The sequence below is a fragment of the Sceloporus occidentalis genome, unplaced genomic scaffold, assembly GCF_023333645.1.
Source record: "Sceloporus occidentalis isolate IW3139 unplaced genomic scaffold, rSceOcc1.0.p SCAF_7, whole genome shotgun sequence".
NCBI lineage: Eukaryota > Metazoa > Chordata > Lepidosauria > Squamata > Phrynosomatidae > Sceloporus > Sceloporus occidentalis.
Window position 1 is genome coordinate 49575095 of NW_028316987.1, and position 22638 is coordinate 49597732.

A 22638-nucleotide genomic window follows, 5' to 3' on the forward strand; every position below is an offset into this window, starting at 1 on the left:
CTCGTTCGGCATGAGCTTTCAAAAAAGGCTGCACCCAAAATAGGACCTAAGTAAAACCCTCAGGTTAGCATTACATCGCTGAAAGAGATGTATCTGAATAAAGGAGAGTGAATTAAAGTTAGTGAGCCTTTAATATGACACTACAGTTGGCCTTCGCATTTGTGGTTTTGATTTTTGCAGCTTTGATTATGTACGATTTTGATTAATATGTTCTCTCTAGGAATCTGTGGGTCCTCCAGTGCAACTCTACCAGATGTTGACCAAATATTTGTGCTGAAGAACCTAGAAGTTCCTAGAGAAAACACTTCTCTGGGCATTTGTAGGTCCTCTAGCATGATTCTGTGATCAACCTCTGGCAGATGTTGACCATAGTGTTTGAGCACTATGTGTTGCACTGAAGGACCTGGGGATTTCTAGAGAAGTGTTCTCTTAAATAAAAAAAATAGTGTTTTTTTTATTTGTGGTTTTCCCACATTCACGAGGATCCTTCACCCCCACCTTCAGTGAATATGGAGGAATCACTGTAGTTGGCATGCTTACAAATGGTAGGCGTATTACTTAGTAGAACAAGACATAGGATGGAATGTCAGCTGTAGAATAACTTGTAGAGTATATGTACGTGAAAAGCTAATCCTTTAAAGACCTGCCAAACCTTAATATGGAAATTTTACTACCAATAATTCTGTTTTCATTGCAGCCGTATAAGAATTGTTTTACATTATTTTTGTAATATGCAGTTGTAGCTGCCATATGCCCATGTATAAAAAATACATGGACAAATGGTACCTGAACTGTAACACCTAGTTCTTTTTCAGAGAAGAGACAAGTTGTTCAGAACCCCTTGAGACAGCGACAGGTCACAGCATTTTCAGAAGAAAATCCAAGAGGCCCCCTCCATGGTGATTAAAATTAAATCAGTCTAAGTACTTGACATATGTTGCCATTTAATGGTATTCTAGAAACTGCTTTCTCAGGTGAGTCACCAGGCACTCCAAATGATAATTCTGGTTGGGGAAAATCTTGGTTTGTCTCATTCCCACAGACTTACTGGGAAAGAAAAATCACTAGCTTTTAAATTATATGTAATTCATTGATTTCCAAGGAGGATAATAATCTTTAGCATTGACATAGAACTGGAAAAAGTTCACAGTATTCCATGTGCATTGTCTCAGCTTTTGTTGACTTATTTAAGACTGTAATCCAATTGCATGCTTGTTCCAGCATAAGACCTACTGAATTTAGTTGGATTTACCTCTAGAATAGGCATAGGGTTGTGCTACATCTGATTAGCCCCATCCCTGTCCACCTCAAACCCATTTTTCAATACTTTAAATAAGTATTAAAAATCTCATTCCAAAGACCACAAACAATGGAGTGAAATTAAACAGCCTATAATGATATTTAAAATGATGTATTATGCATTATATTCTAGTTCTAGCTAACTGTTAAAACTATTAGAGATAATCCAAAGAATAAGATGCTTCAGCTCCCGATCTGATTTGGGGGAATCTTAATAGAAAGGCTGGATTAACCCTCCAAGCACACCCCAAGCTACACCATTACTTTCTGCCCAAACCTGAAGTGCCAGAACTCCAGGTCTGTCATGTTTGTGAGCATGTGTGTATTATGTTTTCTTGAAGCTTCAAAGAGTATAGTTTGTGTTTGAAAGAAGAAAAACTTGGTCAGAGGACTCTGGGGCCTATAAAACTAGCTTGAGGCCATATGTGGTCTGCTAGAGAAGGGTTGCCCATCCCATTTCTATTAATATTTGCTATCAAGTTGACTTTAACTTATGACACCCTATGAAGGAGAGACCTCCAGGGCCCTGGTCATCACCTGTTCTGCTTTGGTCACGCAGTCTCAGACTTCCTTGATCCATCTGTATTGTGCTCTTCCTTTTTTCCTACTGCCTCCAACTTTCCCCAGGTGTCAAATTACTATTTGAAATACATTGTCAATATCAAAATATGATTGGACTAGGTGGCTCTTTACAGAATTGTTTCAACACTGCGATTTTTGATTGTCATGTAGAGCTTGCTCAGGACCAGCAGGACTACTATAGGAATCTGGATGCCTTTGATGGAGTGGCTAAGCATATTTCCTTTAATTCAGGAAAACTTTATTGTTTACTGCTCTCAAGTTGTAAACTTGAGCTCATGGAGACCCTGTGGATGAGATATCTCCAAGACCCCCTATCCTCAACTGCTCTGCACAGGCCCTGCAGGCCTCTCTGATTGAGTCTAACCATCTGGTATGTGGTCTCCCTCTCTTTCCCCTGCCCTCTACCTTTCCTACCATTATTGTCTGTTTTAACAATCCATGCCTTCTCATGATGTGGCCAAAGTACGGCAGTCTCAGTTTGGTTATCTTGACTTTGAGGGAGAGTTTGAACTTGATCTGTTATAAAACCCATTTGTTTGTCTTCTTGGCATTCCACAGTATCCTTAGCACTCTTCTCCAGCACCACATCTCAAATGAGTTGATTTTCTTCCTATCGGCTTTTTTCATTGTCCAGCTCTCAAATCCATACATAGTGATGGGGAATATGATGGCTTGGACAATCCTCACTTTAGTGTTCAGAATTATGCTTTGCTCTTTCATTTCTTTCATAGCTGCCCTTCCCAATCTTAGTCTTCTTCTAATTTCTTCTGCCAGATCGGAGCCACAGCAAAAGCACACTGCAGCACTGATCCAGCCTTTCCAGGGTGCAAAAAGGAGCCACAAAAAGTGGGTCCTTTTTGCAACCTGGAAAGGGCGCCATAGCCATGGCGGTTCAACTATATGGCTCTCTTTCGGCATTGCATCGTCTGGACACCACACCGGAGGAACCTTGTGATGCGCGCACTGTGAAATGTGGCAAGCGGTGTCACTGCGCCCTGGGGGCAGAGCTGAGGCATGCATCGTGTGGACGCGATACTCTGACTCTGCCCCCAGGCTGGCCTTAATGGCCGGTCTGAAAAGCCCCTAAGTCTTCCCTAAAGCCTCAAACAAGCCTAAAGGGTAGCTAATGGCAGCCCTTGGAGGGGAAAAAACATATTGTCTAAATATTTTGAGCGGTTGAGAGGATGATGTGAAGGCAACAGAAAATACCTTAGCGCTTGTATATATATGCTACAGGCTGCACTGCCTCCTGCCCTAGCAATCTGGTGTGGTAGCAGACCATAGGGGCATACAATGTGGTATAAAAGCCATGAATCTCATTTTAAGCTCAACATGTATATTTGTAAATAAATGGAAATATTAGGAAGCCCTAGTCTGTTCTAGCCACCTCATTTCAAGTAAGGCATAGTTCCATTGCCCAGCAAATTGGAGTGTTCAGAACAATAGGGGACCCCAATTCTTATGTTTTCTGGGGAAAGTGTTATTTTTAACAGTATGCCAAATCAAAGTGTCATCTCATTGGTATTAATAATGCCCTTTTAAACCATGCTCCAACTTCTTGCTTTGTGTACCTTGTGCGATACCCTTTCAGAATCACTGTAATCTTCCACAGAACAAACCCAGAGCAAGTGTAATCTTAATTTTTATGCAGCTTTTCTACTCACAAACAGCTTTTCCACAGGCTATAAAGACATTTCAAAATGAATCTACTCTGATGGAACACTGGAGAATAACATGATGCCAACCTAGAGAATTGGCAGTGGGGCATATATTCAGTTTCCTTTAAATTTTTAATTTTTAAAGAACATTGTTATGTCTTTCTCTACTATGATAAGATAAAGTATCTTGCCAGCAGTGCTGGAATGCCCTTAGGATCCCCAACAGCATTTTAAATTATATTTTATGCACTGCAAGTAAGGCTGAAAGTAAACATTTGAGATGTCTGCAATAACTATAAAGTGAAGAAACAAGTTGAAATGGCTGTGCTTTTATCTCAAACCTTTTCTAGTCTTTCCTTGGCTTCCTTCATAAACATAAGCAACAGGGGCGTTTTTTGTGATTATATGCAGTTAGCCATTTTAGTTGTTCTTTTCATAGATGTGCTCAGCCTTTGTACACAGTTAGACAAAAGGTAACAAAAATGCAATAGTGTGATGCTCTTTCAAGTCTCTGGATGAGGGATGTGCAAAGGGGGTCATGCACAGCCCCCCCCTTTTTTTTGAGCCCTCACCACCTCCTGATTCCTTGGTCTTCTTGTTTGCTGCCCAAGTGGGTGAATTGCTTCTCCTGGAAGTTCTCGGGACCATCAATTCACCTTTTAAATAGATTGCAGCATCCTCTACACTGTTTTGGAAAAAACAACAACCCAGAAATGGCCTTCCAGACACTTTTTTTTATTGGTGGCTATTTTTTTTTATAGTCCCTGCATTCTACAGAGGATTCCAAAGGCATAAAATAGAGTACTGCATACACTGCAGTTTCTACTCCTGCTTGATAGTAATTTAAAGTGTGTGCCTTCAAGTCACAAGTTCATGTGAATGAATGCTTGGGAAAGGTAATGGGATGGATGAGGAAAAACAAATTGAAACTGAATCCAGACAAGACAGAGGTGTTTACTATTAGGGGTACTAACCTGGGATTGGAGGTATTTCAACCAGTTTTGAGTGGGGTTACAGTTTGAGAGTGCTCCTGGATCCATCTCTCCAAATGTCAGCTCAGATAGATGCAGAGGTCAGGAATGCCTGTTATCAGCTTGAGCTGATACTCCAACTGGGCCCATTTCTAGAACTGGAGGACTTAAATATGGTAGTGCATTTGCTGGTAGCTTCACAGCTGGACTTCTGGAATGCATTCTACATTGGGCTACCTTTGTACCAAGTATGGAAACTCCAACTGGTTCAGAATATGGCAGTTAGGTTGAATACAGATACATCCAGGAGTGATCACATCAAACTGATCTTAAAATCACTCCATTGGTTGCCAATTAGTTTCCAGGCAAAATACAAAGTGTTGGTTATTACCTTTAAAGTCCTACATGGTTTGGGTCCAGGTTACCCATAGGGCCGCCTTCTCTTGTACAATACACACTTTACACTCAGGCCCTTTGGGAAATGTTTTCTCCAACTGGTCAAGACTAGACTGGCAGCAGTTTCCCAGAGGACTTTTTCATCTGCTGCCCCCAGACTGTGGAACAACCTGCTAGAAGAGATTTGACAGCTGAAAATACTGACTGCTTTTAAAACAGCACTAAAGATATATCTCTTTGGGCAGGCCTACCCAGTCAGTTTAAATCATGACTTTTTAACTGGTATATTTTAAAGAATGTGTTATATGATAATAACCTGGTATTTCTTGGCAGTCCACCTTCCAAGTACTAATTAGGCCTGGTCTTGCTTAGCTTCCAAAGTGAGATGGGATTAGGCTCCTGTTCTTGGCTACTAAAAATAATCCAACATCTCCTAATGCAACAATTCCCAGAACTGTTGGAGTGATATTCATATCATCCCCAGGCAGCATTGCAAATATTGAGGGCCAATGTGAATTGTATTCCAACAAAATCTGGAAAGCCACAAATTGTCCTCCCTTCCCAAAAGGATGTGGAAGAATAATATTACTGTGAGAAACTATTGTATTGCTTTTTCCATGTTTATTATTTATTTAGAGGCCAGGGGGATATGTACTGCAACATAAATGGAAAAAGATACCCTGCATAAAAAAACGCCAACATTTTAATGAAATATAACTAATCCCACTGAAAGGTCAATGAATATTATTAGAAATAAGTTTTATTCAATTTTATTTGTTTAATTTACATTCTGCCTTTCTTCCACCAGGGGACCCAAACCAAAAGAGTTAAAAACCAGATACAGTTAAAAATCTGATGATGTGAAGTTTGCAACAGAAGAGAATGACTTAAAAGATATAACAATCTTTTAAGTACATTTACCTGCAGTTACTATCTCAATGCCCATTTATTTAAAATGGCCTTTACCTGCTGGCAAAAGGAGAGCAGAGAGAGGGACCTGCCAGTCTCCAATGGGATTGTTGTATGTAGTTACGAAATGTAGTAACAAAATGCAAGGAACTGAAAAACGTGTTGGACATTTTGTGGGAAATGTATTCACTCTACTGGCCATGGCATATTTAAAGACACTCCTAGATGCAAGTATGTCAGGCATATTGCTGAGAAAGTAACCTTTGTTCTGAGACTCACATTTTCTTGGAGTTGGGCAGTGGTATCACTGCCTGGGGTATCACTCAGTGCAGAGGGCAGGGCTTCTGGGGGGGGGGGGGCAAAAGGGTTCACCCCTACCTCACTGCTGCAGCACCATTCTATTTGTGAGTAAAATGGCACATCGCAGCAAGCTGGGTGTCATGCTCAGCTCTCTCAGAAGGCATTCCCCCAGGCAACCACCACGCGGGACTGCCTTCGGAGTCTTGCGTGGTGGTTGGTGGGGTGGTACCCCTGTCCCCCCAGTGTACCACCTCACTGAGTGACACTCCCCTCTGGGATGTCACCCAGCATGGTCTGTGCCCCTGTAGTGATGCCATTTGGAGTTAAGTGGGTGGTGAGTGGGAAAGGGACTTTTTTTTTTTTTTTTTTTACTGTGGCACCTCCTTTCTGATATGCTCATTTGTTGCCCAACCTAATGTATTTTCTAGACCAAGCAGGGCCCTTTATTATTATCCTGAACTTTTGTTAACACTAACTGTAATAATGTAGCTCCTTTGTAGTGATCAAGTCCTTTTTGCCTCTGCTGTTTTAATCATTTCAATGACCTTTGTGTCTTGGTTGTTGTTTTTTAATAGCTCGGTTGCTTTTAATGATGGAAGCTTGTATATGAAGGATGAATTTGATAAGGGCTTCTGTTTTATCATCCATATCCATTCTGCATTAGTGAATTAATACAGACCTGAATCTAGGTAAAGTAGAATGGCATGTGGGAAATGGATTGCCATATCTGGCTTACCACCACAGTTGAAACACAGTGTGTTAGAAAAGCTTGGAAATGTCACTCCCCTTGATATGTCTCCCAAATGCAAGGGGAAGAGGACATCAAGACCTGGTTTTATAGTCTGGGGTCTACAGATAATTTCTAAATAAATAAATAAGTGCTTAAATGTTGCCAAACAATGTGGAGGCACATTTCTTTCCTTAAAATAATTTAGCCAGATGATTTTTGATAGCTTTGTCCATCTGCTTCTCTCTCTCTCTCTCTCTCTCTCTCTCTCTTTCTTTCTCTCTTTCCTTTTTTTTTCTGATCCAGGCACAATGTTTCATGTACCCACTTACATCTATGCAGTCGCTGTTAGAATTAGTTTTTTTTAAACCACCCTAATTTTCAAAACAGATGCATGCTGACCCACTCCATACATGCTCCATACAGCATATGGTTGAAGTAAGGAACATCATTTCTTTTGTTCAACAGTGAGCAATTCCTCCCCCCCCCCCCGCTTTTCTGGTCTTTTTACCTTCCTGGCGTTCAAATAAGGCTAATTACAAAAGAAAAAAGTTGGAACTGGTGGAGAGTGATCATTTAAAGCCGTTTCTTTTGCTGCATGGAACAAAACGAAGTACCAAGGGCATGGATAGGCCTGTTAAAAAGAGAGAGAAAAGAGAAAAACCATCTAATGAGGATGTTGAGATAAGTGCTTGTGAGGAAAACTGGCAAAAAAAGAGCTTTTAGTCTAAAATCCATAAATAAGTGGGCATCAGATGGGCACTAGAACATTTATAACAAGAGAGGCCACCAAGCTGTATCCTTCTATGCAAGAGCTCTTAGAAATCTTCTTTCTTAACAAGCTACTCTCTTTCCCCTTTTCAAAAATTAATTTAAAAAAAGAAATACTTGAAAATTAAAGAGTTTTATTCATGTCTTTGAATCCATTACAGGCAGGCGCCGCTGCTAGGTCTCCTTTAGATATAATGATGAAAACAGGAAAGCTCCTCATTCTGTATACCTGGAGAAGCTCTAAGAGAATTGGACCACTGTCTCTTTGAGATCCTGATCATCTTGAAACTTAGGTGAAACACTTACTACAGGTGTACAGCTTTAGGGACAAGAGTTAAAACAACCTCTTCTTGAAGGTTGCCATTCCTCCCACCCCACCCCCAGCCACATTAAAAAAGGGGGGGCTGGGATTTGCTTGGTATACAAAGATGTGTATTGGCCTGTAGCATATTCTAATTATCCGAGAAAGACTTTGTCTTCAAGCGTTGACTGATTCAACATTTAGTACTGCTCTTGGAGGGCATAAAAGATAAGGAGAAAAACAACACATCTGAAAGGGAAATGAGATAAAAGGAGAAAGAGGAAAAAAAACATCTTTTATAGCCCTGTGCCTAGTATCCATTGTGAGTGTAGCAAGCCATAGTGGCAGAATAAGCAGTGACCTCCCCACATGCTAAGCACACTGTTGGCTCTGACCCATTTTTTTTATGGAAGAAAATATATTATTGTCTGAACCATAAGCACCTTTGTAGATGACTTGGTAGGCTTCAACTGGCTAGGTGCTGTATATCCTTTGTCAACATCTAAGAGCCAAACTAGACAAGATATTAGCTGCCTTCATGCAATTAATGTTCTCTTTTTTCCTATAAAATATTTATTTATTTATTTATTTATGCATGCATGCATGCATGCATGCTATGGCACCGAGGAGCATAATGTCCCCAGAAATGCTCTGATGGCTTGTGGTGCTGTGTCTGATACAGTGGCAAAATAATAAAAAAAAAAAAATTAAAAGCAAGCTGAAAAAGAAGAGCAGACAGCAGCAAATACAAGCTGGGAGTGGAGTAATGAGCACCTCATGATGGGGGACACTATCTGGGACCCATTCATACCACACAATTAGAACAACGTGATTCCACTTGAACTGCCATGGCAGTTACCTGGAATACATTACCTTGGAGTGTGGTGGAGTATCCGCCTCTGGAAGTTTTTAAACAGAGGCTGGATGGCCATCTCCTGGGGATGCTCTGATTGTGTATTCCTGCATGGCAGAGTGAGATTGGACTGGATAGCCCTTAAGGTCTCTATGATTTATGAATGGGTTTCATGGCCAAGATGGGAATCAAACCCTGGTGTCCAGAGTCATAGTCCAACACTCAAAGCACTATGCCACGCTGGCTCTCATGTACTACCTGATGTTAATTTATTTGTTACTCTCCCAAACAACTATGATGATTGGTTGGTTGTCAAATATAATAAATGTATAAACAAATAAGTGTGTAAAATAATGATACCATTAATTCCTTTTAGTGGAGCAAGCTGGGCCAACCAGGAGTGCTTGACAGATTGTACATTGTGAGGGCAGAATCATCATAGATTCCCATCACAATCTTGAGGATTAGCTAACATTGTCTGTTAAATGAGTTATAATTATAAGCTGCAGCACTTTAATCGAGCAATCACTTGGGGGGGAAAACCTTGTTCAGACACGAAATTAAGAATCAAAACAGGGTAAGCCAAGTATTGCAAATTTGTACTGATATCACCAGATCGATTCCTTGGGGATATAATGACAGATAAAATCAATTAATTTCCCCCTTTTCAGCTTTTGCCTTAAAACTGAGTTATAATCTTATTTCACTACTATAACATGCATACTGAGTGACTACAGCTGCAGTGATAAGATGCATAGCCATTCTGTACTGCTGTACTCAATCCTGATCATTTATCACCGTCCTTCAAACATCTACATGTGAAATGGGGGGCTGAATCCAGTTTTCTGTATGTTGATCAGGTTTTTACTCTATATAGTTCCCCAATAAAGAAGAAAATTTGTAAAATAACATTTAATTTTTTTAAAAAAAATGTTATGCAGAAAACTGGAAGTAGTTTGAAACCATGCACAGGTAGCTCATTTTCATGTGGGACCCAGCAACATGGAACCTGAGCCATTTCCCTTCATGTTTTTGCTGCTGCTGCTAAGACAAAAAGAAAGGTGTTCTAGCATTCATTCTCTTTAATACATATGGAGCCAAACACTCACTACATTTCATCATTCCCAGAAGTTTGAGGGAGAGGAAGATAGATGACGGAACTCAGGAGCGTATTACATGACACCACAATTTCACTTTTAGTCCCATCTGTGCCTGAAACTTACTGCACAACTTTGTGGCTCTCCCAGTGTTGTACTACTGTTGGTCTATTTGTAAATTGATTCTTTTCCCACTTGAAATAATCTGTTAATGACCCTCTGTCTTGCTTTAATTTAGTAATCACTTTGGGTGTGAATTTCTTGTTCCACTATGGTGCAGTATTGGGAGCATAGAGAGCATGGTGTGGATTTGATTTTGTTGTTTATTCCTTGGGGAATCCCCATAGATCTCTAGCACAGAAACCCCAGACTACTTCTGATGGTTGGCTGTGTGTATCTGTGTGTCGTAGAGGGAGGGACATAGAGATTCCCAAGAGAACCACTGTACATTCATCTCTGCTCTCCAACATGTTGATTTTTTTTAACGTATGTTTTGAAATACTAAAGGTACCACTATGGTGTAGTGGTTTGACTGTACAACTCTGGAGACCAGGGTTTGATTCCCTGCTTGGTCATGAAACCCACTGGGTAGCCTTGGCCAAGTCATATATTCTCAGCCTTAGAGGAAGGCAAGGGCTAACCTCCTTTGAACAAATCTTGAGAAAACGCCTTAGCAAGGGCTCATGTCTCATGGTGTTGTATTCATCTTCCTGATCTGAGTGGGGAGTAGGGGTGGTTCTATAATAGTGTCATTATACATGCCTTCTCTTTAAAAAAATAAACTGTCATGGAGCACGAAGTGGAGGAAACAGGATGGTGTAAATGGTATTGTCATATTTAAGTGGAAAGAAAGCATGCTAACATCATTGAAGTGCAAATGCTGTCATGGTGCTAAAGAGTACAATGCCATTCTACTACTTTTCTGAATGCAGGAGAAGCATTTTTTTCAAAGGAAACAACCCAAAACAATTGATTAGTGTGATAAGCACCTGTGCCTTGAGTCCTCTCCAGATGAAGCATTGTCACAGTGGTGATCTGTTGAGACATGGGAAATGAGATGACAGAGTAATGGTTTGTCAAGCTAAGAGTGTTAGAATGTTTGTGAACATTCCAATTCAGGCATTCAAAAAGTTCAAATATAAAAAGCAAATCTGGATGTGAGGCTACAGTTAGAGTTTCCAGGGAAGCTGCTTCTTTCCTGTGTATGTGTAATTTCACCCATTCCCTGTGGGTGATCGATGAGAAATGAGATTGCCAACAAATGATTCAGCTTTTATTTTCTCTCCAAATTTCAAAAGAGGGATCAGAGGAGGGTGGGAAGAGTGAAATAATGGATGGGATTTTTCTCCTTGATTCTGGAAAGGGTTTTAGTGCAGTAATATAACCTAAATTTAAACATCATAATTAATTAATGTAGTTAAAATGTCATTTTCAGTGTAAATATAATTAATATATTTCTAAAAGTTTTTTATTGTAAATTTGACATACCAGCACTTTCTAAACTAACTTTTCCTGCTCTAGAATTACTTATGGTGACACTTTTGATCTTTTGATCATTTAAAGTTTGCCAAGGGGATTAATATTGATTTCTTTCTATTACAGACATACCTCTGTTAACAAAGCCTCTGTCAAAGAAGCTTTTTTAAATAAGGTTTTTTTACAAAGTGTTTTTACAACCACCCACCCAGCCTCTTTTTTTCCTTTTTGTCCTCTTTAGCTGGACTCTTTTTTTAAAAAGTAGCATTGGCATTAAGGGGAAACAGACATTCAGTATTTTGTTCAGTATTTGGGTTGCAGCGGTGTGTCTGCAGTAAATTATGCAATAAATCTTAAGCTGGGTAGGGTTGAGATTCTGTTCTGGCTGATTCTGCTATAGCTGTGTATGCCTTTCTGCAACAGGCAGGGTAGGCAGCAGCTGCCTCTGGAATCCCTTACTGAGCATGCTTGAACAGCAAAACAGAAAAAGCGGGAGAGAGATCTAGAAGTTTGGCTACTAAGAAGAAAATCATAGGAAAAGGGGGGGGGGGGATCCCTGGATGCATTTCAAGTTGTCTCAAAGATTCAAAATGTTTTTTGTTTATTTGTGAAAAGCTGACCTGACCAGGTTATTTCATTTAATTGTTAATTCTGGATAACAAGTTTATTGTAATGTGTTGAAGTGCTCTTCTTTTGTGGTTGAGGATCCTACCCCTATTCTTTCCATGTTGTTTCTATCTCCGGTACCAAATTTTCTGCTAAAGGAGTAATGCCTGGGAACGTATCTGCTTTGTTAATTCAGATGTTGCTGTTAACTGTTTTTGAGTTGTCCCCGACTCATGGTGACCCTGTGGGTGAGACATCTTCAAGATTCCCTGTCCTTCACTGCTTTGCTTAGGCCCTGTAAATTCATACCTGTGACTGCCCTAATTGAGTCTATCCATCTAGCATGCAGTCTGCCTCTCTTACTACTTCCTTTCACCTTTCCTAGCATAATTGTCTTTTCCAGATACATGTATTCATCTCTCCATCACTCTGAAACTTTATTGGCTGCCCATACAAACTGAAAAAGTCACATTGAAGAAATTGCCTTATGATTTCTTCCTGTGGTCTTTCATTGAAGTGTGGCAAACTGGGGAGGCTCCCACCTGACAAAGAGATGGTTGTACAATGAAAGACAAGACATTCACACACATTCCTCAGCAATTCCATGAAGAGGAATACACAAGAATCTTGAGCTCCTTGCATGAGAATTTTGCTGAAATTTTCTCCTTTGAAAAACTTTTTGATATGGTGAGCAAATGTGTACAGTATACATATTAAAATAAGAGAAACTGCCATTTTGCTTTCTTTTTTGAAAACTAATACACTTTTCAGGTGGAGCAATGTTCTGCTTTTGCCACAACAGCTCAACAAAGCAATCTTGTGGAAGCTTAAAGTCCAGACTTATTGTGGGATAATAAATTTATTGGCCACAATAAATCACCAAAATAAAACCCTCATTTATGATCATTCACTGTGTGGCACAGCAAATCACCTGGCCTTTAAAATGCCACAGAATTATTTTTTATTTAAAAGTAAGTATTTAGAACTTATTCTTAGTGGACACAGAAAGCAATTCAACTATCAGTAAAATACATCTCTTTTGGAATATTATATGATATGAAAGAATAGGACGTAAAAGAGAATTCTGTATCCATTGTCTAACAAAGACTGTTATCTTCAAGAATTTTCTATATTTTAATTATGAATGACATTTTAGGGACTGATTTGTTTGTAGCCTATGGCAACTGTTTTCTGAGATGAAGCATACTTGATGTATAAAGTGAAAATATGTGAGTTAAGTTAAATATATAGCTGTTTGCTTTGTGGTCAGCTTCAGGTTTGCACACTGCTTTGGCTGGGTATGATATAGTGAAAGTACATCCATGTTTATTCATTTTAAACAATAGCATATTCATTTCAGGCAGTAGCATGATATATCATTAATAAAACGATCCTAAGCATGTTGACTCAGAAATAAATCTCAGAGAATCACATCTCAAATTTAAGACATGCTTTGAATAAGCCAGGTGGTGATACCTTCCAGGGTTTGGCTACATTAGACTTTGCCAAAACACCCAAAGGGTTGCACCCCACCCCTGAAGTTGCCACTAAATCCATCACATTGCTGAAATAGGGCATCTGCAGCAAAATTCATGTTTCCCCCCCTATGTAAACAATAGTGCAACAGGAATCTTGCTTTAAAGATGATCCATACTTCTCAAAGGCTTCCAGGGGCCTTTGCAGTCCAGCATAAGAACATGACATACAGTTCTTGTACATCGTGTGTATTTGCCTAAAAATTGCCTTTTGCTGCCATACTGCCAAATGTTGGTGTTATGCTAGATTTAGAGGTAGTGGCAGGGAGTAGGGTGTAGTCAGAAGACATTGTGGGTTTCTGCTCCTCTTTAAGTGTGAGTAAAACTGAGGTTCTACCCATTCTGCTTGATGAGTCTTAACTCCCTAGCAAGTATGCTTAGCATTTAAGATAGTAAAATCACAGAATCCATCTTAATAGCTGTAGACAGTGATGTCCAATACCTTAAGGCTGTTTGTGCTGTGTCTGTTAGTAGCAGCTGAGATGACCCATTAACTGAAAATGGCAATACACTATGAGAAAATATTTCAGTAAATCTGAAATTAAATTTAAAAATAAAGCTCCAGTTCTAAATTATCATAACTGAAATACCTGTGCTACTAGACATTTGAAAATGTATGTAAGAGGATTCCTTTCTGGGTTTAAGGCCAGTGTTGATCAAGCCATATGAAATTGGATGAGACCCTAAATGATACTATCTTGCCTTGTACAAAATTGACAATGATGCTTTTATTGGGACAACCAAAATGCACAAAATACATTTTGCAAGTTTTTCAAGCTTAGAATCATAGAGTTGGAAGAGACCACAAGGGCCATTCAGTCCAACCCCTTGCCATGCAGGAAATCACAATCAAAGCATCCCTGACAGATGGCCATCCAGCTTCTGTTTAAAGACCTCCAAAGAAGGAGACTCCACCACACTGGGAGGAAGAGTTCAACAGTCGAACAGCCCTTACTGTCAGGATGTTCCTCCGCTGTGATCGCTGGAATAGCGGTATAGAAATAAAATTTTATTATTATTATTATTATTATTAATGTTGAGGTGGAATCTCTTTTCCTGCAGCTTGCATCCATTGCTCCGGGTCCTATTCTCTGGAGCAGTAGAAAACAAACTTGCTCCCTCCTCAATATGACATCCCTTCAAATATTTAAACAGGGCTATCATATCACCTCTTACCCTTCTCTTCTCCATGCTAAACATCCCCAGCTCCCTGAGTCTGTCCTCATAGGGCATGGTTTCCAGACCCTTCACCATTTTAGTCGCCCTCCTTTGGACACGTTCTAGTTTCTCCATGTCCTTTTTGAATTGTGATGCCCAGAACTGGACACAATATTCCAGGTGGGGTCTGACCAAAGCAGAATAGAGTGGCACTATTACTTCCCTTGATCTAGACACTATACTTTTATTGATGCAGCCTAAAATTTCATTGGCCTTTTTAGCTGCCACATCGCACTGTTGATTCATGTTCAACTTGTGGTCTACTAGGACTCCTAGATCCCTTTCACACATAGTCTTGTTCAGCCAGGTGTCCCCCATCATATATCTGTGCATTTCATTTTGCCACCCTAAGTTCAGTACCTTACATTTCTCCCTGTTGAAGTTCATTTTGTTAGCTTTGACCCAGCTTTCTAGTCTATTCAGATCATTTTGAATTTTGAACCTGTCCTCTGGGGTGTTAGCTACTCCTCCTAATTTGGTGTCATCTACAAATTTGATAAGTATGCCCCCAATTTTGTTCTCCAAGTCATTGATAAAGATGTTGAATAGCACTGGGCCCAGGACAGAACCCTTTGGGACCCCACTGGTCACTTCTCTCCAGGATGAGATTCACTAGCTTCTTCATCAGACAAAGGGTTAAAAATCATACAGGAGAAAGAAAAATACGACAATGTTAGTTACAGGTCTGCATTTTGTGAAGATGTTGTTGTTGGTGTGTTTCTCAGTTAAGATGGCATGGGGGGATATCCATGAAGACAGACCACTTCTCCCTCTAGTCATTGGTTCTGCAAGCAAAGAGTTGTAAAGTCCAGGAAATAAATTTGCCTGTGCTTCTATTACCTTTACCAGGAAATCTAGTATTTCACTGAATTAAGCTACATTGCTTCATAATATAGTTTTTAAAATGTGGGGTTGAGTGCTATAATGAACTGCAAAGAATTTATTTGGACTATTACTTTACACTAATTATCTTGTCCAGTCTTCACCACCAGAAGTCACCAACCCCAAGCAGCAATACTTCTACTATTTGGATTTTTCTTCTCTTTCTGTACAAGTGATGCTTACTGGAATTAAGATATGAAATCTACTTTAGTTAAAAGGGTTCTCCTAGCAAAAAGTCAAAAATTGTTCTGTACCATTCCCTCCCCACACTACAGAGTCCACAAATGACTTGTTCAGGTCTGAAATGTATTTTTCTGTGTTCCTTAGAGGAATGGCCTTATCTTTCCTTTAACAACATATACAAATGTTCATAGAGAAATTTTCTCTCTTCATTTTGAAGATTGCCCTTCAAAGTAATGAAGTATTGGGCAAGGAAGAATAATTCCAGAAGGCAGTCTTGAGGAGTTGGACTGATGGGTACTGCTACCTTTGTTCAACAATATTTAACATCCCTAAGAACTCTGAGTGTTAAATTTTTAAAGGTATGAGCCAAGATCAAACTGAATCAGTCATATACTGTAACTCTTTGAGACTGGAAGGTTCCATAGAAAGTCTGTGATCCTATCTACTCTCATTGTAATAGTTTCAGAAATACATTTGGAAACCTCATCAAAGATACTGAATAGCTCTCTCTCTCTCTCCATATATATATATATATATATATATATAGAGAGAGAGAGAGAGAGAGAGAGAGGTCATGTTAGATATAAATCTTAATTGACTGCTTCATGAACATCAGGCCTTTACATTCCCCCTTTCCCTCTCTGAAATCAGAACTGTCTGCTATCTTATTCAGTTAATTACAGTCTGTTACTTGTTGAAACTGTGTTTTTGAAAGTTGCAGCCAAGATCAAACCATAATTTCTGATCTTGGCTTCTTTGTATAAACTGTACTTGAAACCACTCCATGGTTCATGAACTGGATGAAACAACTGCCATGTTAAATCATAATGATAAGCCAGGTAACCATGGGGACCCTGGCTTATTTAGTCTGAGCAATGGGCTGGTGCACACTGCCTAATTGCTCCATACCATACCCATCATCATGTCCTCTGAACCCAGCACAAGCTGGGGCTGGTTTCTCTCCAAAAAAAACTCCCCCCAAAATCCATGGTTTGTTTATGGGGTTCCTCCCACCCTTAGAAGACAGAGCAGTGGCTGCCTCCAGGTTCAGATGACATGATGAGCAAGCCAGGAAATAAACTTTGTTTTTAAAAAGATAATTCCCAGTGCAAGTGAGAGTGATTAGGAAACTTGCTATAGCATACAGTTTGTACTCCCTAATACAGATGTCTCTACTTCCCTGGCTTAATTATGGGCTCCTCTGGAGAGGGCAGACATACAGTACTGTGAGGTTGTGATACTGTATTTGTTGTAGTAGTTCTATTTAAAAATATCAGATTTTTTTTAAAAAAAATACTGAGATGTTTCTGTTGTACCAGATAATTTTCTGGCATTTTCTGACACAAGCTTCAGCATTTTATTCCCACCCTGAAGTGGGTTTACTTTTAATTCCTACAGATATTGGACCAAAAATGTCTCCTTCTCCTCTTTCTTTCTTTCTTTCTTTCTGTATGTATGTATGTATTTATTTATTTTTAAAATATATATCTTAGAGCTATAATTCTACCGTGCATCAGTAAAATGGTCCTTTTATGCCACATAATTCAAAGACAAAATATTCTAAGAAGGAGAAAATCTGCTCTTGAAACCATAGGATTACAGCAACAAACAACACCTTTGGTTGAGAAAATCTTTGGAAGAGCCCTAAGGCAGATCCAAGAAATTGCCACAAATAGCCCTCCCCACAAAAGAATCAAAGAAGTGGAAGCAGAGGAGACATCAACTGACCAAATCCAAGGCCCAAACATAGGGCCTGGTCAAAATAAATCTACTTCGGGTCACTTTGGAGGTATGCTGTTTAATTGATGCATGCATCCTAAGAGGCCAGAAGCTGTGCCAAAGTCATACTCCAGTCCTAAGGATTGGGGCGCAGATTTGGCGCAGCTTCTGGCCTCTTAAGATGCGCGTGCCATTTAAACAGTATACCTCCAAAGAGACCCGAAGCAGCTTTATTTTGGCCTGTCTGTTCAGGCCCTAAAGCTGCTGACACACTGCAGGATTGATGCAATTTTACACTACTTTATCTGTCATGGAATTCTGGGGTTTGTAGTAGTTTGTTGTGGTGCCAGAACTCTCTGACAGAGAAGGCTAATATTTCACCAAGCTACACATCCCAGAATTCCATAGCATTGAGTCACAGCAGTTAAAGTGGTGTCAAACTGCATTAATTATGACATGTAGATTCAGCCTTCATTGTAAGAACTCACTCTTCCTTAAACCAGTCTGGGAGAGTCATTATATCTAAACTTGGCCCCTGTGGTTTTGAAAATGGAACCAATTATTTCTATTGTTTCCTATGGCTGTGTGCTCCCCTTCTGAGCAGAGGACAGTTAGGAATGGCAGGCTTATGCACCTAAACTAAGTTGTAGTTTAACCATGTGTCCAACTTGTAGGATCAAGTTTTCAGTTCTTCCTCCTTTTAAGGGAGGGGGAGACATTTGGGGCTCCCAGTGTTTTGGACAGAATCTCCCATGTTCTCTCACCATAAGCCAGGATGGCTGGGGCTTCTGCAAACTGAAGTCCAGAACATCTGGATGGCCAAAATTTCACCATCCTTGTTTTAAAATTACATAGTTGTTCTTGTTTTAGTAATTATGTAATTTAGTAATTAACCATATCCAGCTATGATAAAAGCCATCTTTTCTTAAAGGTTGAACTATCAAATGAAAAAGAAACATTTTATTTTTCATTTGATTGTTCAGCTTCTAAGAAAGTCAGGTAACAATGAAGATTATTTTGTAAGGACTGTAGGTTCTTGATGATTTCTCTTATTCTGATGTTGAAAGGCTATATATTTCAGTACTAACTTCTGTCAACCGGAAACTTATCTGTTGCTTTTGTTTCCTGAGATCATCAGTGCACACCAGTAAAAGCCACATCAAGCCATTTGTACTGAAACCCTTAAACCATATGCGAGTGCAATGTTTCTCTACACTTCTGTGGTAAAGAAATGGCTATGGTTTTCCTTAGCTGGCTATTCCAGTGGTTTTGCCTCCTGAGACAGCTTTCTCTTTCCTCTTATGCCTGTGATCTCTTCCCCTGCTGTGATTGAGCATTATGAGATGAGTCACGCCTCTATGTACAAGTCCATGAACCAATTAGTGTGTGGAGTAAATGATCCATATAGATTGCAGGGAACTAGGTTCAGGTCTGGGTCATCACACTCAGAGCTCTTAGCCATTATGAAATATACAGATCTGGATTACTGGCTGTATTGATTCAGAGAAAGGGCCTTTCCTTGTCATTTCTTTCCAGCCTACTTCCAGGGCAATGTTCACTTTTGCCACTGACATGGAAATGCTCCCCTCTCCCTTTCTGTATTGTGAATGAGGAATGGTAGGCCCTCCAGATGTTTTGGGCTACAACTCCCATAGTTCTTTAACATTGGGCATGCTGGCTGGAGCTTCTGGGAACTGATGTCTCAAACATCTTGAGGGCCAAAGCTTCCTCATCCCTGCTGTTTATTAACTGGATGAGGGATTTTGAGAGTTGTGGTCTAGCACATCTGGAAGACTGAAGGAGACTGCTTTATATAATCTTCATTTATGGGCTCATCTACATTTGCAGAATACTCTGGGTTGTCCCTGGAATATTCTGGCCCTGACTTCCCCTGGAATCCCCCCTTTTCCTGCTGTGGGTTTTCAATGAACAACAGGTGGCTGTCTTATCACACTGGCATTGCCACCTTAAGCGCAAGCCACTCTGAAGCACACAGCTGAATTCTGAGCTCAGAGTGATTAGGATCCACAGTGGCAGGGCCAGTTGGCCATTTCACAGGGGCCATGTGTCATCATTATTTTGCTCTGGGTTTCCAGAGCAAATGGTAAGTCTTGGTAATGCAGGAAAAGGGCTGGAAACATTAGATCAGGCCTAGGCATTATGAAAACATAATGCCTAGGCATTATGAAAACAGCCAGATTTGGGGTTTGGGGCCATACAGCAAGCTCAGGGTGGGCACAGAATTCAGGATTTATAAGTAATGTAGATATTACATTATAATGTAATATAACTAACTTCTGGCAAACATCTGAGAGATTCAGAAATAGGCATTTCTGAATTATGCTGCATAGATCCCTCTCTTCATACCTGATTTTGAAACATTCTGATGATATGTCTTTTGAGGCCCTTTCACAGTATGCTATTATAACACTATGATTCCACTTTAATTGACTCCATCCTATGGCATCCTGGGATATGTAGTTTACAGAGATTTAGAACTCTGCTAGGAAGCTCTAGTCCATTCCACTGAAGTACAATTAGTCTTTTAAAATTATTTTATATTATTTCTTGTTCTAAATTAATTTTATTATTGTATGTCGATCTGAAATCCTCAAATACAGAACAAGATATATAAAAGCTTATGATGATGTTCCACTCTTGACTATGATTACTGGCTACTGATGAATTGTTTTTTAGAGAACTAATAGGAATGTGGTAAATTCAGTATTAGTGTTTTATCAATTGTATTTGTATTATTGTATTATTTTATTGATGTAATCCCGCCTCGATCCTTGGGAGAAGTGGGAAATATAAATAAACTTTATTATTATTATTATTATTATTAAGATATAAACATTTGATTTATTGATTGATGGAATGAATGAATGAAGTTCCCAATGACATTACAGCATTCAATTGATTTAATTTCAACCCTTTTCTTCTCAGGGTATCTTGATGTCTCAATAAAGTCACAAGCAGTGCATCCAGAATCCCGTGTAATCATTATAGAGAGGATGTTGGGATGTAAATCTCAGAAAATAAGGAAAGAAGGAGGAATCACCTGCCTTATCTTGACAGGCCTATCTTGACAGAGGTAAGGAGAGCAGAAACAGATGTTATATAATGAGTAGAGAATCAACAAATAAACAGCCAGAGAGGAGAAGATAGAGTTGCCAGCTCAGGATGATCCAAGACCCTGAGATTTCAGGCCAAAACCTGAGACTTTGGGATGACCCTTTATGATGTCACATGGGCAAGATTTTGTGAGGCTACAAAAATGAGCCTCTGACCAGACATTAAGCCTGATATATAAAATAGAGTATTAACCACAGTTTCAGAAAGTATGCTATTAAAATTAAAAATACCAAATCTAACAAATGAGAAATATAAATTTATATAAACACACACACACGCCTTTCAGGTCAATGATCTCACATTCACCTTGTCCTGAGGATAAAAGAAAAAGAGCCAGTCCCTGAGACCTAGGAACCCTACAAAAAGGAGAAAAAAAGACAGTGTGCAAGCATTAGCATCAGACAAATGTTGGAACAAACCTCGCTTTATTGGCTTTTCAGAAGGGTGGATTGTGACCCATTTTCAAAGAAGTAAAACAAATATCATTTGCTGCTGATGTAGTCTGCTTAGTAGCTTAGTGCAAATTTGTCTAGTTTTGAATAACATTGTCAGCAGTGCTTTGAAAAGGGTATGGCATTGCTTCTAAAACATCCCATATTTCTTGTGAGTTCTAGCTTTGGCTGGCCTCTTAACCCCATGAAAACACCCAGTTTTTATTTTATAGATAGTATTCATCCTGTGTTGATGGCTTTAGATAACTTAAGATTTTTTGATGTGAAATGTCTGACAGAGGACCAATTTTGTGAAGAGTCTGTCTTTTGTTTTTACTGTTCCTCGTTTTTTATTTCATTCATTTTTGTTTTGTTTTTCGCTTCACATTGCTGAAAAACACACCAATCCTGGGAAATCAAGCTAATGTCTCCCAGATGTACAGAAAAGGTGTGAACAGTCCTGTCAAATGAGCTACCCCCCTCTCTCCCTTTCTCTCTCTTCCCCTCTCTTTACCAGACAGCATCATGTACTTGAGCAGTCCCTTCATATTTGCCTTTTGAGCTGTTCTGACATAACTGCTGTTTCATTGCCAACAGGAAAGTTTCCTTGAGGAATAAAGAACTGGTCTTTCAGCCACCCTGGCTGGAGAGGAGAAGATGGCAGCAGCTTCAATCACAGGCCTGTTTGACTGGTAAATGGCTAAGAAAAACTGACAGGATTTAAAAAAAGGATACTCACACACTGTTTTTCTCTTAAAGGTTGCTAATTGACCAAGAGGTAATGTGAGGAGAAGTATTACCCAACCTTGAAATGCTTTCATCTGATTAAGTATATTAAATGCCATCAGTTAACCCACTGAATGCAATGGCCAAGTGTTTGGACAGACATGTCAAGTAGCATACAATCACATATTGCCGGATCAGTAACAATATAGCAAGTAGATTGATAGGCCACTGGTTCTTTGTTTAGTATGCAAAGGGAAAGGATGTTGAAAAGGGTGGGTTGACTTCATATTGTGTGCCTTCAAGTCTTTTTTTACTTAGGGCAGCCCAAAGTTGAACCTGTTATAGGGTTTTCTTGGCAGAATTTGTTCAGAGGGCATTTGCCTTTGCCTTCCTCTGACACTGAGAGTGTAACATGCCCAAGATCATCCAGTGGGATTCCACAGCCAAGCAGAGATTTGAACCTTGGTTTCCCAGTGTCCTACTACAATACTCAAACCACTTCACCATGCTGACTCTTGTTAGATCCATAGTTACTCACTGTTAGAGTAAACCTATTAAAATTAATAAGGCACACTGATGTTAGCATACCTGCTGTAAGGATGAGTGGGCTTGGCTGCAAGTGTTATTTTTAAGAGCATAGTGGCAACATGGTGTGATGGAAAAGAAAAAAATAAGTCTTTCTTCAGATGATGATAGTCTTGCCTAAACAAGGATAATAGGTTTTAAAAACTGTTGATAAAGTCTATTGCTTATGAGTAAGAATTGTTTTTCTTTCTTTATTTATTTCTGTAGGGGAGGACTGGAGAACATGTGGATCTTTTGGTATGTTTGAACTCCAGTTGCTATCTGCCCGATCAAATCTT

The 22638-nt window shown here is 39.5% G+C and overlaps 1 long non-coding RNA gene across 1 annotated transcript in view; it reads left to right on the top strand.

Moving 5' to 3' along the window:
* LOC149309718 (uncharacterized) overlaps positions 1 to 22638 on the top strand; it is a 70697-nt gene that overhangs the window by 16208 nt on the left and 31851 nt on the right. Inside the window, exons 2-4 of the long non-coding RNA XR_016281846.1 lie at positions 20430 to 20577; positions 21647 to 21741; positions 22568 to 22597. This is a non-coding gene — a long non-coding RNA (uncharacterized LOC149309718). The remainder of the gene's footprint in view (positions 1 to 20429; positions 20578 to 21646; positions 21742 to 22567; positions 22598 to 22638) is intronic.